General features: G+C 34.8%; 2 long non-coding RNA genes across 3 annotated transcripts in view; one reads left to right on the forward strand and one right to left on the reverse strand.

Moving 5' to 3' along the window:
• The window catches only part of LOC140682224 (uncharacterized), a 162,324-nt gene that overhangs the window by 123,007 nt on the left and 21,474 nt on the right, over window positions 1-17,843 (reverse strand). The window lies entirely within an intron of this gene.
• The window catches only part of LOC140682223 (uncharacterized), a 70,366-nt gene continuing 62,749 nt past the window's right edge, over window positions 10,227-17,843 (forward strand). Inside the window, exons 1-2 of one of the 2 annotated variants that reach the window (XR_012053567.1) lie at window positions 10,227-14,793; window positions 17,446-17,528. This is a non-coding gene — a long non-coding RNA (uncharacterized lncRNA). The remainder of the gene's footprint in view (window positions 14,794-17,445; window positions 17,529-17,843) is intronic. The other variant, XR_012053566.1, reaches the window with a different exon arrangement.

The raw sequence follows: 17,843 nt of genomic DNA on the forward strand, positions 1-17,843 counted from the left end.
TTTACTTGAGATAGCTGAGTGAGCCTGCTGCCTGACAGTCATTAGTGAGTCTAGGCTGGAAGTTCTTAGGTGGAGAAAATCAAAACTGAATGCCTTGGAGCACTTGGAGCATGCAGGCAATAGCAAGCAAGAGGCAAAACTGGAGTTTGGGAAAGAGATAGCATTTCAAGCTGAGTCACTCAGACTGAGTGATTCATTTCCACACACGCTTCAGCCCTGCAGAAACACCAGCACAACCTTTGCTCAGGAATTTCTGGATAAAGAAAAAGTAAAGGAGGGTAGAGCTCATGTCGTGTAATCATACTGAGAAATACAGTTATCTGTGAATAACCTAGGGAATAAGACACTCAGTGGGAATCAGAGCAGTGAATCTTACCTTAACACAATACTGAAACTGAATACATCTCTTAAACATGTCAGAAGGAAAATCACAATATCAGATGTTTATCAAACATTCCTAATCAGAGAGTATCTTACTTTGAGAAAAGTTGTATAATTTTCATTGGGTTACTCATGATAGTGATGATGAAAATAATAACAAATATGGTTTATTTGAATTTATTTTTTCACTGATATATTGAGGGGATGGGGTAAGATCCCACTATCAAGCTGCACAACTATATCTGGATTATCTATTGTCACATGTAGGGCTTCACAGTTCAAAGGATTATAAGCATAAATACCCAAAAACTGGAGGAAAAGAAACCCCAACAATTTCCCATTGCTAGATTATTTGTTTTTATGCCAGGCTAAAACTGACAGAGAAAAGTGTTTCTGAAAGGATTTAGACATAAAATAAATAGTTCTGTATCTATTATTTGGTTTCTAAATTTATGAGTTTGCCTAACTAAGAATCAGTTACATAATGCTTTAAACATTCTTTCATAAGTGATATCACACAAATTTGACATTAAGTAAAACATATTACATGACTTTTTTTTTTTTTATGCATGAATAAACTCCCTTTCATAACTGCCAAACATTGCAAAAAAGGTTCTACTCAAAATCTTTTTTGGACAAAAGATACAGCATATGTGGCAATAATGATTTATTGTTATTCCAATTAACATTTTAACAGTCTAACGGTCCAAATAATTAACTAATATTTTAAAAAACCCTCTTTGGTAATAAAACTGGCATATGAAACTTCCTCATATTTACCCCCTTTTTTTTTTTTTTTTGGTTTTGTTTTGTTTTTGGTGCTTAGCCTCTTTTTCTTTGGAAAAGCTTCAGTCTTACTCAATGACACTGGGAAGGCAGGAAGACAGGGACACAGAACAGTGTATCAGCAGCATCCAGAGGTCCTTACTAGAAGGAATACCATGTCCATACTGGCAGTTTATCCAAAAGGGAAGGAAAATACACATTAGTCCTACTTATTTCAAGAGAGAAAACATGGGATCATTTAGACCTTTAAGAAAGAAAAAGTGAGTAAGCAAATTTTCTAATACTTGTTCAGCCAAAGCGTATTTACTGGATTTTGTTTGGGATGTCACTGTAAAGGGAAGACACAAGAGGCAAGAGGCAGACTTCCCTATTGATCCACCCATGCTCATTAAAATTGGCATTCCACCACACCATGATTTTCAAATTTTTTTAATGCTATTTACTCCATCTTCCAAATCAGGCCAGAATGCATTGAATAAATTGAATTTTAATGCCTGTGGTTTGAGTATCCATCTACACATCACCCCACATTAAAGTTCACTTTGTTCATTGTCTTTCATCTAGATTTTCCTCCATGTAATAGCAATCCTATTCATGTGAATGTGGATTTTTTTTTGGTAAGATTTTCAAAGGCATGATCATATTTTACTAAAATGCAAATATATCTGCTTCATATCCTTCATCCACTAATTTTGTAAGTCTATCAAAGAAGCAATCAAATTTGAGTGGCATGACATGTTTTTTTTTCTTTTTGTTTATACTCATACTGATTTTTAAAAATTATTGGTTTTCATTATAGCACAAAGATAATTCATTGTAATGAAATGAGTACCCTGTAATAATGAAATACAGAATCAATACAAAATGCAAGAATTGGAACCTCATTTTAAAGTTGTGGGTAGCATTCAAATATTTCAGTGTAATCTATATATTTTAGGAAAGCAAATTAAATTATGCCATGTATAAAGATATTACCAAGTAACAAAGAAGCAATGAGCTGGTGGATACATTTATTCTCATTGTAGGTTTCATCTCCCTCTCTAAGCCTGTGGCTCAAAATTCTTTTGAACAAGGTTTATTCTGACACTGCCATATGACATATGGAGTTGTTCAAGGCCAGACTGGATGGGGCTCTGAGCAACTTGGTTTAGCAGAAGGTGGAAAGGTGTCCCTGCCCATGGCAGAGAGGTTGGAATTAGCTGATATTTAAGAACTCAGATGCCGGAATATTCTGAGTTGGACTCATCTGACCCAAACTCTTCCATGATTCTATTACAAATTAAAGCATTTTCCAGGCAAAATGAATGTGACTTACACATTTTCAAATGTTTTTAATATATATTTAGTTACTCTTGGCTACTTGGCACCACAATGATTTTAGAGTCAGAAGTGACCATAAAGCAGGCCACAGACTTTTTCAAAAGATCTTTCTGAGAATTAGTGGTTCTTCTCTCCATGTAATGATGACACAAAGTTCAGTAACTTGCAGGTAAACTAAAGTGTGTCTTTTCATATGATTTTAATTGTAAACCAACAGATTAAATGCTCCTTTAGTGAGTTGCTTCAGTGGAATATAACTCACGTTTTATATACCTGAATATTATCACAAATTTGATTGTTCTCAAACTTAAGTTTTTCAACTATGTGTCTGTGTTTTTACTCTGTCAGTTTATGTAGCTTCCACTGGTCAATATGTTATTCCATGGTGGATATCTACAATCCATGATCAAATCCTGCCTTAACCTTCTCTGCACAAAGCAGAAACTACTGAAGTCTTTCAGAATGAAGTAAATATTCCAAACCTTACCTACAGTTCTTTTGAACATATTCCTATAACTGGCAGTGTTTTTAGTTTAATGAATGAATCATTTGCCAGAGGTGTTCTTGACCAGGTACTGAAGTCTGGGGAGGAGGTTAAAATAATTACAGGAATAGATAATACCATTATGTGACTCTGTGGCTGCATGAACTGCTTCAGACAGCTTCTAGTTACTGTCACACATGCTACAGAATCCAAAACATGAATGGGAATGCTCCCAGGGTATTTCTTGTCCTTGTGAGAACTCATGTGAGACCTCATAGGGAACCCCAAGCTGCAAAAAGATCTTTGAGTTTATCTTATGATTGACTGAAGAAGAAAAGACTAGTTGAAAGACAGAACTGTGTAGGAGATGAAATGGAAAAAAAGTATTAGTAATTTGCAGTTGTCATCCATAGCAATGAGATGAGCTGACAGTGCCAGGGCTGCAGCTGATCTCTCCTTCAACTGATGAGGAGTAACAGAGCTGCTTAAATGCCAGGCATAAACAAAGCATCAACACTACCTCAGGATCCACTGCCTCAGCTCTGCAGGCTCAGTTCAGCATCTCTCTCTTGGTTACACTTCATGCCTGTCAACAGACAGGAAATGAGTGACATAAACTGTTGCATACTCTGACCTTTCTGTAGTAATTTAATGTGTGGAAATCTTCATAACAGAGTTTGACTGCAATTTTCTACTTTGGATTGAATTTTGAGGAATGTTGTGATAACAGTTCTTAGTGGATCAGGCTGTGAGGAAAGTGTGGACAGAACTGTTGCTACTTCCAACTTGGAAAGGACATCCTATGAAAGATTGAATACTGAAGTTTTGTTTTTATTTATTTATTTTATTTACAAGGAAAGGCACTTGCCTGAATTGTTGAATAGTACATGTAATATTTACTAAGAATGTACCAGAAGAAGGAAATCAGACTGGAAAAAACCAGAGAAGCTGAGCTGCAAAATCCAATGTAAGTTAGTTAATGACCTCAGGAGTCTCAAGTAAGTCGCCTTTATTTGAAAATATCTAAATGAGGTTTCTACATATACAACTTGGTTTAGATTTGATATTTTTTAAGAGATTGTAGAATAGAACAAGTTCTAAATTGAGATAAAACACTCCTTTTCTGGATTTTGGTTAGAAAATCTGTTCCAACATGGATGGAGGACAACTGATCAATTGCAGCAAACCATAAACTCAAATATTAATCTAAGAATTCTCCAGAGTCAAAACAAGAAGCTGCTCCAAATTTTGTATAGAAAACTGGATTTGCTCAAATATTATATGGCAGGGATTAAGTTTTCCTTTCCTATGAAAAATAAGGACAGAAACTCTATAAGTTCATATCAGATCACTGTGACAAAGATAAAAGGCTTCAAGAGAACAGTTTACATTTACATATCCCATACATTCCTCATATGAGATTTAGAGTCTTCCTTCTTCCCTTAAACTAAACCAAAATAAAATGAGAGTTGAAGTATTGAAATCTCACTGATTTTTCACTGAACTACAGAAGATGGTAGGGAGCCATCTCTTAATCATTACAAGTCTCTTAATTGACCAATTGAGCAAGAGTGTTCCCTTGTTAAGAAATTAGCCAAGAGCCTTGAAGGAAAAAAGAGTGTGTGAAACAGCACTGCTGGGAATATCAGCCTGCCTCTGCTCCAATGGACAGGATGTCCATGGTTATCCAATGAGTCACCAAAAAATGAAATACCCTAAACTTCTTCTTGAAGCTTGGATTTTGCTAAATGACAGCAGGTGACCACAGAAGTTTAGATTAATAGATCTTCCTTAGGACAATAGAACATGAACAAAGATGGAATGCAGTTCATTAGAGAGCTAAGGTCGTTTCTTTGTGTTGACATGATAATTGAAAATACAGCAATGTTCACTGGACTACCAAACATTGTCTCTGTTCTTGTGCTGAGCTCCCCTTCCCTCTCTAACTGGGAGTTTTCTGTTCAGTTTGGGCAGGACAGTCTGCTCTAATGGTTTACAGTGTACACCAGTGTCCAGAACCAAAAGAAAACAAATTTCTTGCAAAAGCAATATGAAATCCCTTTTCTTCAGAGCAGAAGGAAAATGAAGAAAAGCAAAGGAAAACACACACCATTTTTTCACAAGCTTGTCTCTTACACTATTATTTGTCATATGATAGCATTTTGATCTGTGTATTTATCCTAATGTTTTGAAATACTGACCATTGTCAAGTAATTCAAGCTGTAATGTACTTTAATTTTGAAAAAAATTTTGAAGAGCATGAAGTAACATAGTATTTTATATAAATATCAAGTAGAAAACATAGAAAAGAATATTGAAATATTAACTCACTTAAAGCATTTTGCACTCCTGCTTTTAGCTGAAATCTGCAATTTAGCTTGAATTTTAAAGACTTTAGTCTTTAAGGTTTAGTGATAAATAGTCCTTTACAATCTATAAATAGAGTATTTCCTGAATACGTAATAGTGACAGAAGCCAAAGAGAGAATCTGAATTTGTGTGGGAACTCCAGTGGCAAGTGGAGTTCAGTTCCCTACACATACAGTTAGGTAAATAAAAAAAAAAAAATTAAAAAAAAAGGAATTAAATGACATTACATTATTCTGGACTACAAAGCAATAATGAAGAACATGAAACTCACATAGTCTTATGTATACCTGATATGTTCCAATTTAGCTCTCAGCTGGATATTAATTAGCAATTCTGTTTTTTCCTTTGTCCTGTATGGACATCAATGTTTCTATACACTCCACCTTCAAGCAAGTACTTGTTCAAGCAGCACTGTATACTTCTCATCAAAGAAACAAGTTTATTTTCAAAGTATTGACACACTGTATTCTGAGACCTTTGGAAATCCTTGCTGTACTCAGCAAGGCTGCTCAGCAGAAACACAGAACCCTTGAAAATCCAGCTGTAATTTTGGGTACTGAACCTCTGAAAAATCAATCCATGTTTCTTTCCAGAAATATAGATCTAAATAATCTAAACACTTAATAAAAAACAACCAACCAAAAAACCAAAAACAAACACCAAAACCCACAGAACAACCACCCTGCATATTAAATATACATTCATTAGTTATTCAAATCTGAAGAGCAACAGTGACTCCTTTCTCATATTAAAACTGGGAAATTTTGTACTGGAAGTAAGAAGGACAGGTGGTAAAATATAATGGAGCAAAATAAATGCTGAAGCTATTCTAGTCACTAATTAACCTTGTCTCACTTGATAACAAGCTCAAGAACAGTTCCTGCTTTCCTGTACACATACATACCAGAATTACACTGCAGAGAATTTAAATGGGTTTGGGCTAATTTTTCAAGTTCATTATGTTCCAGACTTAAAGGTCTTTTCTTGCAAAATAGAAAGAAATAATGTCAAATTAGGGGTTATATTTCCTTCCTAACAGGAATGCCATCAGCCTTGGCTAGTCCAAGATGTAACACATAAATACCATGGTTTGAACATTTCCTTCAGTATATATATTTCTGCCTAGCAAACATGCAGAATAAAAAACCCTTTTCCAAAGCTGCTATTAGACTGCTTTGCTTCAAACACATCACAAAGAGGTGATGATAAGACATGTCTTAGTAGTCCTGCCCATTTCCCCTTAAATTTAAATATATATGACAGTACAAAATAGATATGTGTTGAACTAAAAATTATCTTACTACAATTAAAATTTCTCTGTCATGTATACCCCAAAGAAACTGGAGGATTTGAGGCACTGAACAAAGTTGTACAAAGCCTTGAAACCTTACTTCAAATTCTATTCTTAAACTTCTCAGGAGCAAGTTATAATTTGCCAAAATTATTTTTAAGTAATTTACAAATTAATTCCTGTATAATTATTACTAGCTCTGTAAATTGTTTAGAAGCTTTAATTATGAACATTTAATATTCAAAATTCAAGCTGAATTGTGATTAAATGTAGTCCTATTTCTGCTTCTCTGCTGGATGAAAATAACACTTGGAATGAGTGATTTCAGAGTATTAAAAATACACGTTTAACACTTAAAAACTGTGAAAATGCCTAATATTTACCTAAAGTTCACTTTCTTCTTGTTTAACATCTTTTTACAGCTAAGAAATACTCCTGGCAGAGGACAAAAACTTTAGAAATTTGGAAAGAACTGAAAAGAGTTGCATAAAGAGTGCAGGTGGAGGTGAGAGATTTAAAGACCAAAAATCAAATACATGGAGTGGTGTGTGTGCTCAAGTTTGTCTGCTTGACGTAGTTGTGTTTCTACAAATCTTTACATAAAACACATAGCTGCAGACATAAATTTCATCAAGTATTAGCTCTATAGTCTTTAAGCTATTTTTTTTTACTGTTTTGTAAGTGCTTTGAGGCCCTAAACACTTTCATATTTTCGTTTGGTTTGACACAGATGTGTCCCAGGTTAGTGGCACATGGATTAGCTGCTTCTCTCTCACCAGTTCCTGTGATGGAGTTTGTGCAGTGAGAAAGTACCTGCTCAGTAATACCACTTGAGAATATATATAAATACCTCCTGAAAAAATATATAAATACCTCCTGAAAATATATATATACCTCATAGAAAAGTCCGTGATTTGTTGGCACACCTTCCTACCAAACAACTTTAGGAAAGTTTACCAAGAGAACAACTGGACTTTTCTCTTAAAAAAAAAAAAAAAACAAACCAAAACAACAAAACCCAAACTAAAGACTATTGAAGCCAGTAATATTCTATAGGAAAATGAAATTCATTTATTGCCCTCTTTGTGTATGAATCAAGACAGTACAGTTCACTAAGGAATGTCCAATTACACAGGAACCTTTACCCTCTGTGAGTGTCTGTTCTAGAAAAAACATTGGGAGACAGGCAGAAAAAGGAAGACTTAACACTGTCTCATTCATGATAGTTTTCTGTATTTCATTTCCCAACTAATTAACCTTTTGCTGCAGAAAAGTTCAGTGTTAAGAAGCACAGCATAACAATCAAACAACTTATCATTATTGAAAGACTAGTTCTAATTTAAAATATTTCCACTCTTCAGAAAAAACACTAAATTCCATAAAAATCTTCTGTTCTCTCATCCTCTAAAAAAATTGTACAGTTATGCAGAATCTAAATTTAGATTTTTTTTTCCTGTTTCCAGTTGTTAATGTCAAAAATGTTTGTCTCTCAGCAATATATAAAACCAGCATTTTTCATATCACAAATTGTAAATAATATATGTAGGGTGTTTTTTATGTACAGACTTGTCATATGTTTAACTATGCATGACCTGCACTTAAAAGAAATAGTACTCAAAATGTACAGAAAGCATATGTACACACGTGGGGTCTCCTTTTCTATAGGCACCCACACACCTTGTTTATATATGAATGCACATATGTGTGTGTGTATATATATTTTTTTTTTTTTGTGCAAGCATGCTTCCTTTCTTGTGTCTGAGAACAAACAATACAAACAATATATGTAAAATGTGCTATGCAGTGTTTTTTATTGACTGAACAAAGTGAAGGAGGTGAAGTTCCTCACCTCTTCCAGCCACAGACTTCCCTGAAGTCTTTGTACATGGGAATAATTTCTCCCTTAGTAGAACACCAGGACAGCTGACTCCAAATATATTCTAATTTAAAGAACACATAAGACAAGACACTCTCAGAACTCTCCCCTCCTCAACATACTTCAAAAGCATCCAGTCATAAAAGAGAAATATCTCCTTGGTGAGATGCTTTACTGCTGCTTTAATTTACCTGACAATCTATTTTGATGACTTCCTTAGTGACAGATATTCAAGAAGTCCTCAATATGAATATACTTAATTTAAAATCAGTGAGCTAAAAACCTATAAAATGCATAATTTTAATAGTTTGAAAATCATAGTCACTATTATACAGGAAGTTGGTATAACCAGACATGATTATTAAATGGATAACACGTTATGGTTGAAAGATTCCAACAGGCCCATTATGCTGAAAACATTTCTGGAAATAGATCTTTTTTTTTACCCCCCTACATTTCTGCATTTTTAGAAATGATATTTCTTTTCCACATTTCAAATGTTGCCTCTAACAGACAAGTGTATTTATGTGCAAATTTCAAAATGATTAAAATTGCCACTTCACAGCCAGAGAACCCTATTAGTGGCAAGTATTCTAACAGCTTGTTCCCAATATATTTTTTTGCTATGCTCCCAAAGCCCAGCTCCTGGGTACATCCCACTGCCCATTTTCCTGCTGTGAAGGGCACAACCTGTGCACCACTAGTTTGTGTACAAAGGAAGTCAAAGTAGAGTAGCTGACACTGTTATTATGCAATAATACATTTATCATCATCTGTAGATACTTCCTCAACTCCTGCTAAAGTCACAACAAGGACTTTTCCTGGCTTTGAGAGCTGAATCAGGTCTGCTGTAGCCTCCAGGCTGTAATGACATGTACAGTTTTATAAGGAGGGACAGATTTAAACCCATTTTTCTTTAGAAAATCCCTTTCCTTATGCAAGGGCTCAGGCCTATCATGAGACATTACGAGGCAGAAGCTTGGAGATCAGAGCAGGCACACAAAAGATGCAGCAGCATAAAGGCTGTCATTCACAGTGTGAAGCTGGATTGACCCTTCTATCCAGGACGGAGATGCCACAAAAAAAAAAAAAAAAAAGAAAAAAGTCAGGAATTCTCTAGTCGTTGTGCTGTGCCAGGGTACAGTGACATTGATACTGTTAGAGTTCACCATGTTCCTTGTCCTTAGCCATCTAAGACGTCACAAATGTAGTAGAAACTCCTTGATAATTCATTTTGTTCCATGCCACTTCCAAGAAACCTGCTGCAAATTCTACTCTGTGATCCTGTCCATTTTGGGGTTTTTTTTTGGGTTTTTTTTGTTTTTTTTTTTTTTTTTGTGTGTACTTTATGGGTTACATTTATCATCCTGGAAGATAGGAACCCCATGATTTGAAGGTAGGTACATAGATATTCCATCTTGGAAGCACTGTAGCTCCCTGAGTATCTAATGAAATGAGTAGGGACTTAAGCATCCTTTAGGATATAGATCTGTCATTTCTTACTTAAAAAAAAAAAGAGATATAAAATGACTGTAAGGAAATAATTTATGCTATTCCTCTAGAATATCCTCTACAAGGATACTGAGAGAATATACTGGCCACAGAATCTGAGTCTGCTGCAGTGAAACTCCATAAATGAAAGATTTTGCACCAGTACTATCAATTGCCAGGAATTATTATCAAGCTATTTTTAAAAATAACTAATGCTTGGTATTTTTTTTTTTTAATAACTCATGCTTAATGAATGTTAATGAGGAGAACATGTTTCTTCTTTTATTAGAGGCCTCTGAGATCTAGTTTGGAAAGACATCAAAAGGGTAAGTTTTACTTTAAGAAATATTAAAAAATGAGAGGTTAGCTTCTAAATTATTGTGTTCTACCTTCCTTTAATTGATTCTCTTCTTCAGACTTGTTTGAAGTTTGACATGAGAGCCCCAGTGGAAACAGTCATGGATTAAGCACCAGTTTGACCTATGTGCTACTGCACAAAATCTTCATTTATCTTGAAGTGCATGTGAAAGGCCTAAAATTCTGATAATAAAGGGAAAAAATAAATGTAGTGGGTGCCATGAAAATAGTGAATTCATTAATTAACAATTTAAATTATAATTTGAATTGCATGAGTGTACATAGACTAATGTTTCTCCTGGCAGGGAGGATTTGCCCAGATAAATGTGGTCGAGTGCAGTTGGCTTTCTTGCTGTCCTTAGGAGGAAACATGCTCAGCAATGTCAAAGGATTATAAAATTAACTTTCAAAGTATAGTGGTCTTGCAAATATTATATTTAGCATTAATTGCAAACTCAACTTGTCTTTTGTTAGAATCTTTTGTGTGTTTGTCAAGACAGTTTGGAAAGCATGCCCAAAATGATAATTCTGAAAATATTAATCTTAAACAGAAAAGTTAGTTTCTTTCAACCTACAATAAAGTAGGTTTTATGTCTTACATAAGTTTAGAGCAATATTCGCACAGTACCTAGCTGTTAATTAATAAATGACTTAGAAGTTTCTGAATAGCTTTCTTGAGGGAATTTATATACCAGTGCCCCTTGGACTAAAAAACAAAATTAAAAAACCCCAACCAAACAAAAGCAAAAGTTAACCAACAAAGGACACCCACATAATCAATTAATTCTAAGCAAAGTACACAAAATTATTAATTCTGTTATGGATTAGGTCTAAGCATGACCTAAAATGTACATTTCTGGATAATGTATTTGTCTTCTGCCTTCCTTAAATGATGGAATGCATCTCCTCTAACAGGTGAATTTTCATATTATAAAATGCAATGTGATCTTGTGGTTCCTCAAGATTCCTCAGAGGAAACACAAGATCTGATTCAGCTTTCTGCCACATTGAGGGAAGCACTGAAAAGAATTCAAAAATCATAAACAGAAAATCCATTTTCTTTCCTGTGTTCTTTTCTCCCTGAATTGATGTTCTACATCATCTGCTGGGAGACAAATGACTTAAGTGGACTGATACTAATGAGAAAAAGAACCATTTACTTCCATGAACTGGACTGAACCTTTAGCCATCACTAGAGAAAATAATTTGAGCTATTCCTTAACGATGTCCAAAAGAACACATTGTCATAAGCACCACTAACGCAAGTACACCCAGGTAGTAAAATGTCTTCCTAATTAAGGCAGAATTGAAGAAAAATAATAAAAACAGAAGAAGAGATGAAGAAAAGGAAACTGTGAGAAGGTCAGGAGTTAGTGCTTTGAAGTCAGTTTTCCACAGAAGTGCTAAATAACATTAACATTAAGAAGAGAAGAGGCAGGAGAGGAGAAATCAAAAATAGATTCAATTCTTAAACAACACTTAGAAAACAGGTATTGTTCTTCCCTTTAGGTTCTGGGATTGTTTGCCTCATCCAAATTCTATGGTAACTTAGAGCTCTGTATAAGTATTCATGTTTAGGAAGATTATAGCTCTCTGTCAGAGACTTGGTTATATAATTATATAAACTGCAAATATGCAGTGCTCCTTGTACTGTGTATTTGTGGAACCAAAATATAAGTCTATGTTCAGTTCAGGCTTTCAGTGTAAGATTCTAGAGACAAAATTCACTCTGTGCTGTATCTATATTTGAAGACAGCTCACGGCACCAGTCAGATTTGGCAGTGCCTTACAAATGCCTGCATCTCTTTCCCCTGCAGCCAGCTTGGTGCATTTCCATGCCAGAAAGACAGCAAGAGCAAGGAGTGTGGGAACACAGGGAAAAGGGCGCAAAGAAGAGGCCCTGGAAAAGCCTGCAAGCCCAAAACTCAGCAACTCTTCTATCATGCCCTTGGGCTTTGATAGATGATTAATAATAGTGGAAAATTCTAAATAAATCTGACTTTATAAGACTTCATAACAGTTCCATACTTGGAAGGTGTTCGCAGTTTGTGGAAGGTCAGATCCTTCTAATTATATCTTGTCTCCAAATGTTCCTCAAATCTTCTGTCAAAATGCTTGCAACTTTTTTTTCCTTGCTTGTTTAGAATAGGTAATCATCTAGAAAGCATTTTTCATGTTGTGAATTTCAGACAACATCCTCCCAAGAAATTGCTTTGAGTCATGGAAAGGTCATCTATGGGAAATATAAATTAGTAAGGAAATTATGGGACTTTATATTTACACAAATATTAATTTTTAACATATACTTTAAGGTCGAAAGAATTTTGTGCATAGAGACAAACTAAAATCAAATGTTCTGATAGTTGATGTTAAACTCCAACATTCATCTTATTGATCAGCACTCCAAATTAATTAATTGTTGATACAGTAACAGTTATCCACAGGTCTAAGTGCAAAACCAATCCATATTTTACTACCTCAGATTTTAAGGTTAATATAAGTCTTATTTCATTGAAAATATGAGTAAAAAGGAATTAAATTATTAGAAATGTATTTAACTTTCAAGTCTAGCATCCAATTTCAACAGCTTCATCAAAAAATTTAGAACTTGAAATTAAAAAAGGGACTTGTTAGGATTATATTGCATTCAGATCTGGCCTAATGCATGTGATTATCCTATATCTTCTCCTTTCCAAACTGATGAGGTATTTTGACACTTTCCTTTACAAATAGGTAGCTTGAACTATAAGGTCCTATGCCGAAAAGGGCTGAATTAAATCTGGTTTAAAAACAGTTTAGTAAACTTCTGCTCCAACGGAGGCATGGAGAGATTGAATTGCATATGTATATACTTAATTAGACTTCTCATCCATTAGGAATATGAAGAACATGTGTGTCAGATAACTGCAAATTCTCTAGCGAAGTCAGCAAATAATCTAGGACAAATACATGTCAGCTTTTAATGAGAGAAACAGTCCTGTCAAGGCTCTTTTGCCTCCAGGGAAACAGAATACTAACTTATAACATATTCTTCTTTCGAATTGTTATCAAGTTTAAATTTCTCTTACCTCAATGAAATCACATTGAGTTCATTATAATATAATTTCCTGATCCAGAAACACTTAACTTATTCTTAAATTAATGCTGGCACCATGCATATACTTAATTGTGCCTATATTTTTCTTTTATGGAAAAATCAAAGGATGAGCTGGCATTGTAAGCTGCATATCAAATGCAAATCCGTCATGTGACATTACTTTCTCTCTACTATATTTTTTCAAACCACAAGATTTTCATACCTGCTTAAGTAGAATTTTGTTGTTGCTGAAACACAGTGGTTCATGCTTTTTCCCCACACTTTTCCCTCGATATGCATTATTCTATATATATTTATATCTCAACAGTTTTTTCAGAGTTCTTCAAGCTGCACAAAATCTCAACACCTAAATCTTTGATAAATGCATCACTAAATAGATTGAAAAGGAAATGATATGCTGATGTGGATTGCAAAGTCATAAGGAATTCCTCAGAGAGGATTTTTCCTACATGGCAAATCTTAGTAAAAATACTGCAAGATATTAAATTTTTAGGAATGATTTTTCAAATATGATTTTTCAAATTCCTTTTTTGTAGCTCTCCCAGATATGTTTTTTCCTCAGTAACCAACATCCCACCTTCAATGACTGCTGTGAAATTTTTGCTTCTATTTTACTGTTGAATGTATTGCTGAAAAAAGGGCTGGATTCTGACCTGGTTTAAGATAGAAGTTTTTAGAGCAACTCTACTAAAATCAATGGAGCTTTTCATCATGTGTCTGGAAGTCAATCTGTTTCTTTCAAACCCTTCCTTAGGTGCTGATGGGAATGTCCTTATTTCTGGTGAGGGTTTATTTTTTTAAAAATACATATCACTTGGTTATGCCTGGTGCAATGAAAGACATCTGAATTAGATTATATAATTTGATATAATTATTAAAAATATATGGAGTATATAGGATGTGTCTCTGCCTTAAAAATCACGATAAAGCACTTAATGCAAAATTCCCTTTTGCTGCTCTGTCCTAAACTGTTTCCTCCAAGGGTGAACAGGGTTTAAAGGTGACTCCTCACTGTATTCAGTCACTGCTGTGTGGGTACAACTTGAGACAGGTTCCCAGGTTTTGATTTTGTCACATACAGAGCTGCAGGAGCTGCTAAAATCTTCCCAAGGTTCCCAGAGCTCTGTGTAGGATATCTCTCATACATACCATCCTGTGGGTGTTTACTGAGCATGACATAGCTTCAAACCATCAGCGCCTTTTATCCCCTACGAAGTCTGAAGGCGTTTGACAATGCCTTCCTCTTCCAAATGTGAGAAAAGAGAGACTTCTCTGTGTTCTCCAAGTCTTTAGCCACAGATTAATCACCCTAGAAACCACAGAAACAACTACAACTCTCTGGTAAGTATGTTTTGCTTTATCCTACAAGAAAGAAAAAAAAAAACCAAAAAAACCCAAGAAATTCAACTACTCATATTAATCAAAGGAATAGTTTGTCCAAAAGGTAGTTGGTATCAAGATCTGAGTCTGGTCTCATGTTAATTTTATTCCAAAGTGGTCAGAATGTTTGTTTTAAATTAATTTTCCAAAACTAAATCCAAGACACTTTGTCTTTCCTATTTTATAAATTAATTCTTGCCTATCAGGTTAAGCAACTCCATACCTCTGTAACTTTATGTTGCCTCCTTCTCTTTATCTTTTGGGATCAGTGGCCAGTTGTGAACCCCATTGTGAACATCCATTTGCACCTGTAATGCTGTGGTGTTTGAGGATCTGACTGTGGAGTGAGACCCTCCTTAGCACAATTGGCATAATCCTGCCCCCACACCAAGAGCTTTTATTCAGTCACAGACTTTCTGAAATATTTTACACCAGCTTAAAATTTATAATAATTTGCACAGTTCTTATCTTTGAACAGATGTATGTGTGTATATATATGTGTGTGTATGTGTGTGTGTGTACCTGGAAAGAGTTGCATGATGTTCCAGCCCACAAAACATCTTTCTTACATAAAAGTTACATCCTGCTTGAAAGCTTCCTTGGAAATGCAGAGATTCATTGTATTATAAAAGTGCACAGTTTTGTTAGGATGCAAGGATTTCTGGCTGCATATTAATTTTGCTGTAAAGTGCACTGAGATGATAAGCTTCCAGCAACTCAGTCCAACTCAATTATCTGCATCCTTCCAGGTGGAGACATCAGGACTTTATGCCATTTTTGTCATTTCACTATTTTACAGCTCAAACTTCTACGTGGAGCCAGAGCAATCTAAAATTTTAAATGTCTATTAAACTTCCCACCCCTCTGGCAACCAATATGGCAGCTGCACTACTGCATCAAGAAAAATTTGCCCTCTTAGAGATGAACTTTTAGAAAATGGACTAATCCTTTTATACCATGACTTGCTTTAGACATGAGCCAGAATGACCTAAGTTTTGGTCCGTGCACATTTGGCCCAAGTCATGCAGCTCCATATCACTTTCACCTTTACTTAAAGACTCCACAAATGATGATGGAATTTCTTCCTTTGAAAAAGACCTTTGTGCTTTTGCTGTATTTCCCTTAAGGTGGCCTCCAGGAGGCAAAAATAATCTGAGGAGCAGACACTCCTGCTCAAAATCAAATAGGTGGAGAATGAGACAGCATATTTTGTCAAGACAACTTTCTTAAGTCTTTCCTCTGATGTTGATGATACCAGAACTCTGTGCCTCGGGATATGCTAACAGAAGCTGACATATGAAAGAGCTGAATCAATAAACCCTAATGCCCCAAATTTCAGTTGCACTCACTACTTATTTAAAATTAAAAAAAAAAAATAAAATTCTTCAGGATGGTAAGGTTTTAACCACTGCATTAGAAACAGCCAGTAAAAACTATCTTACCATGTACTTAATGACATATTAACAGGATTTTAAACAGAGAAATGCTAAAAAAGTCTGTGCATTGTTTATGTTTTGTAATTTAAAATATCCTGATGTTATCTGAAGAGACAGAGCTTAAACTTTAGAAGAGCAATGACTCAGGTGATCCACCTCACATTTTGCACAGCTTGGGTGCAAACTATTCCTTAGACATCTTTTGATATGACAAATACAATATACATTTTCTTCCTTGAGGCTGCTTTAAAAGAAATTTAGAGGATAATATTTTTAGAAGTTTATTTCCCTGAAAGATCAGAATGTAATCTCTACTGCACTCTCTCTTTATATATACTGATCTCTAAAAGTAAGTGGTTCTTTTAAGAATCACACAGTATTTCAGTGTCAAATATAACTATTAAGAGATATACTGAAAGAAAAATACCCTGGTTGCATAACAATAGTTTAAAAAATTCTGAAGGATCCAGAAACTTCTACATTCAAGTCCCAAAATTGCCCCTACTTCCAAAGATATAAAACCTAAGATTTATTTCCAAGTACACTCTCCAGTTTATCAACTAAGTAATAATTTCTGGTAAATGTAATTGGAGAAAGACTGAGATTCAGAATCCACAATCTGTTGTCTGATAAACCTCAAGGACTGACATAGGAAAGTTTTTAATCAAATTTTCACTTCTTTTTATTTATATTTTCTTGAATTTATTGTTGGTTTCAAATATTGTAGAAGCCTCTAGTGGGAGAAATTCACTAGTACTATTCCTAGAAATTGGATATCTAAGGTCATAAGAAAAAAAAAAAAAAACAGTTTTCATCTATGGTAAGCACCAGGTTTCATTTAAATGTAATTGTAATTTATGGAGTAATGTCTAAGCAAGGTAATTAATTGATCAAAGATATTTTCCTAGAAAGGCAAAATAATCAATACACTTCAGCACCAAGGTGTGGTATTCACTACAATACAATACAAATTAATGCTTCTGGATCCTATTTGTCCCAAACTTCAGCAATGCATAAATATTAGGCTAAACTGACAATGTTCCTATAATAAACAAACCTTATTTAGGAGGATAAATTTGAATCTGACTTACAGCTGTTCATCTTGTCAAAATTCATGGCCCCAACTAGCATTTGTTATGTCCTAATGCTTGTTTTATTGCATTTATTCTCTTGACAGATAGTGAGGTTCCAGTGATAGCAACAGCCCAGGAAGCCACTCCCTGCAGCTGTTCTTGTCACACGGGGTCACAGCATTTGCAGGTTGGTGCCTTTAGGCAAGTACCTGAGTGCACTTATCAGCATTTCCTAAGGCACTTATGTTTTTAAGACAAAGTAGGAACTTGAAGAATTACTGTAAAGGGTGCTTCAAAGAGGTACAGGAAGCTCAATTGTCACTTTAGGAAATTATGATATCGTTAGAATACACAGAAAGAAATTCTTCAAGGCTAGCAAATGTCTTTAAAAACCTGGTTATACTGCATTAATACTAATCAGTTAGTTCTTAACAAGCACAGTACAAAACCCAGCTCAGCTCTGGCAGATGGCAAGGTGGTAGGAAAAGAGTTTTGCTGAAGG

This window comes from Taeniopygia guttata, chromosome 1 (genome assembly GCF_048771995.1).
Source record: "Taeniopygia guttata chromosome 1, bTaeGut7.mat, whole genome shotgun sequence".
Classification (NCBI taxonomy): Eukaryota; Metazoa; Chordata; class Aves; order Passeriformes; family Estrildidae; genus Taeniopygia; species Taeniopygia guttata.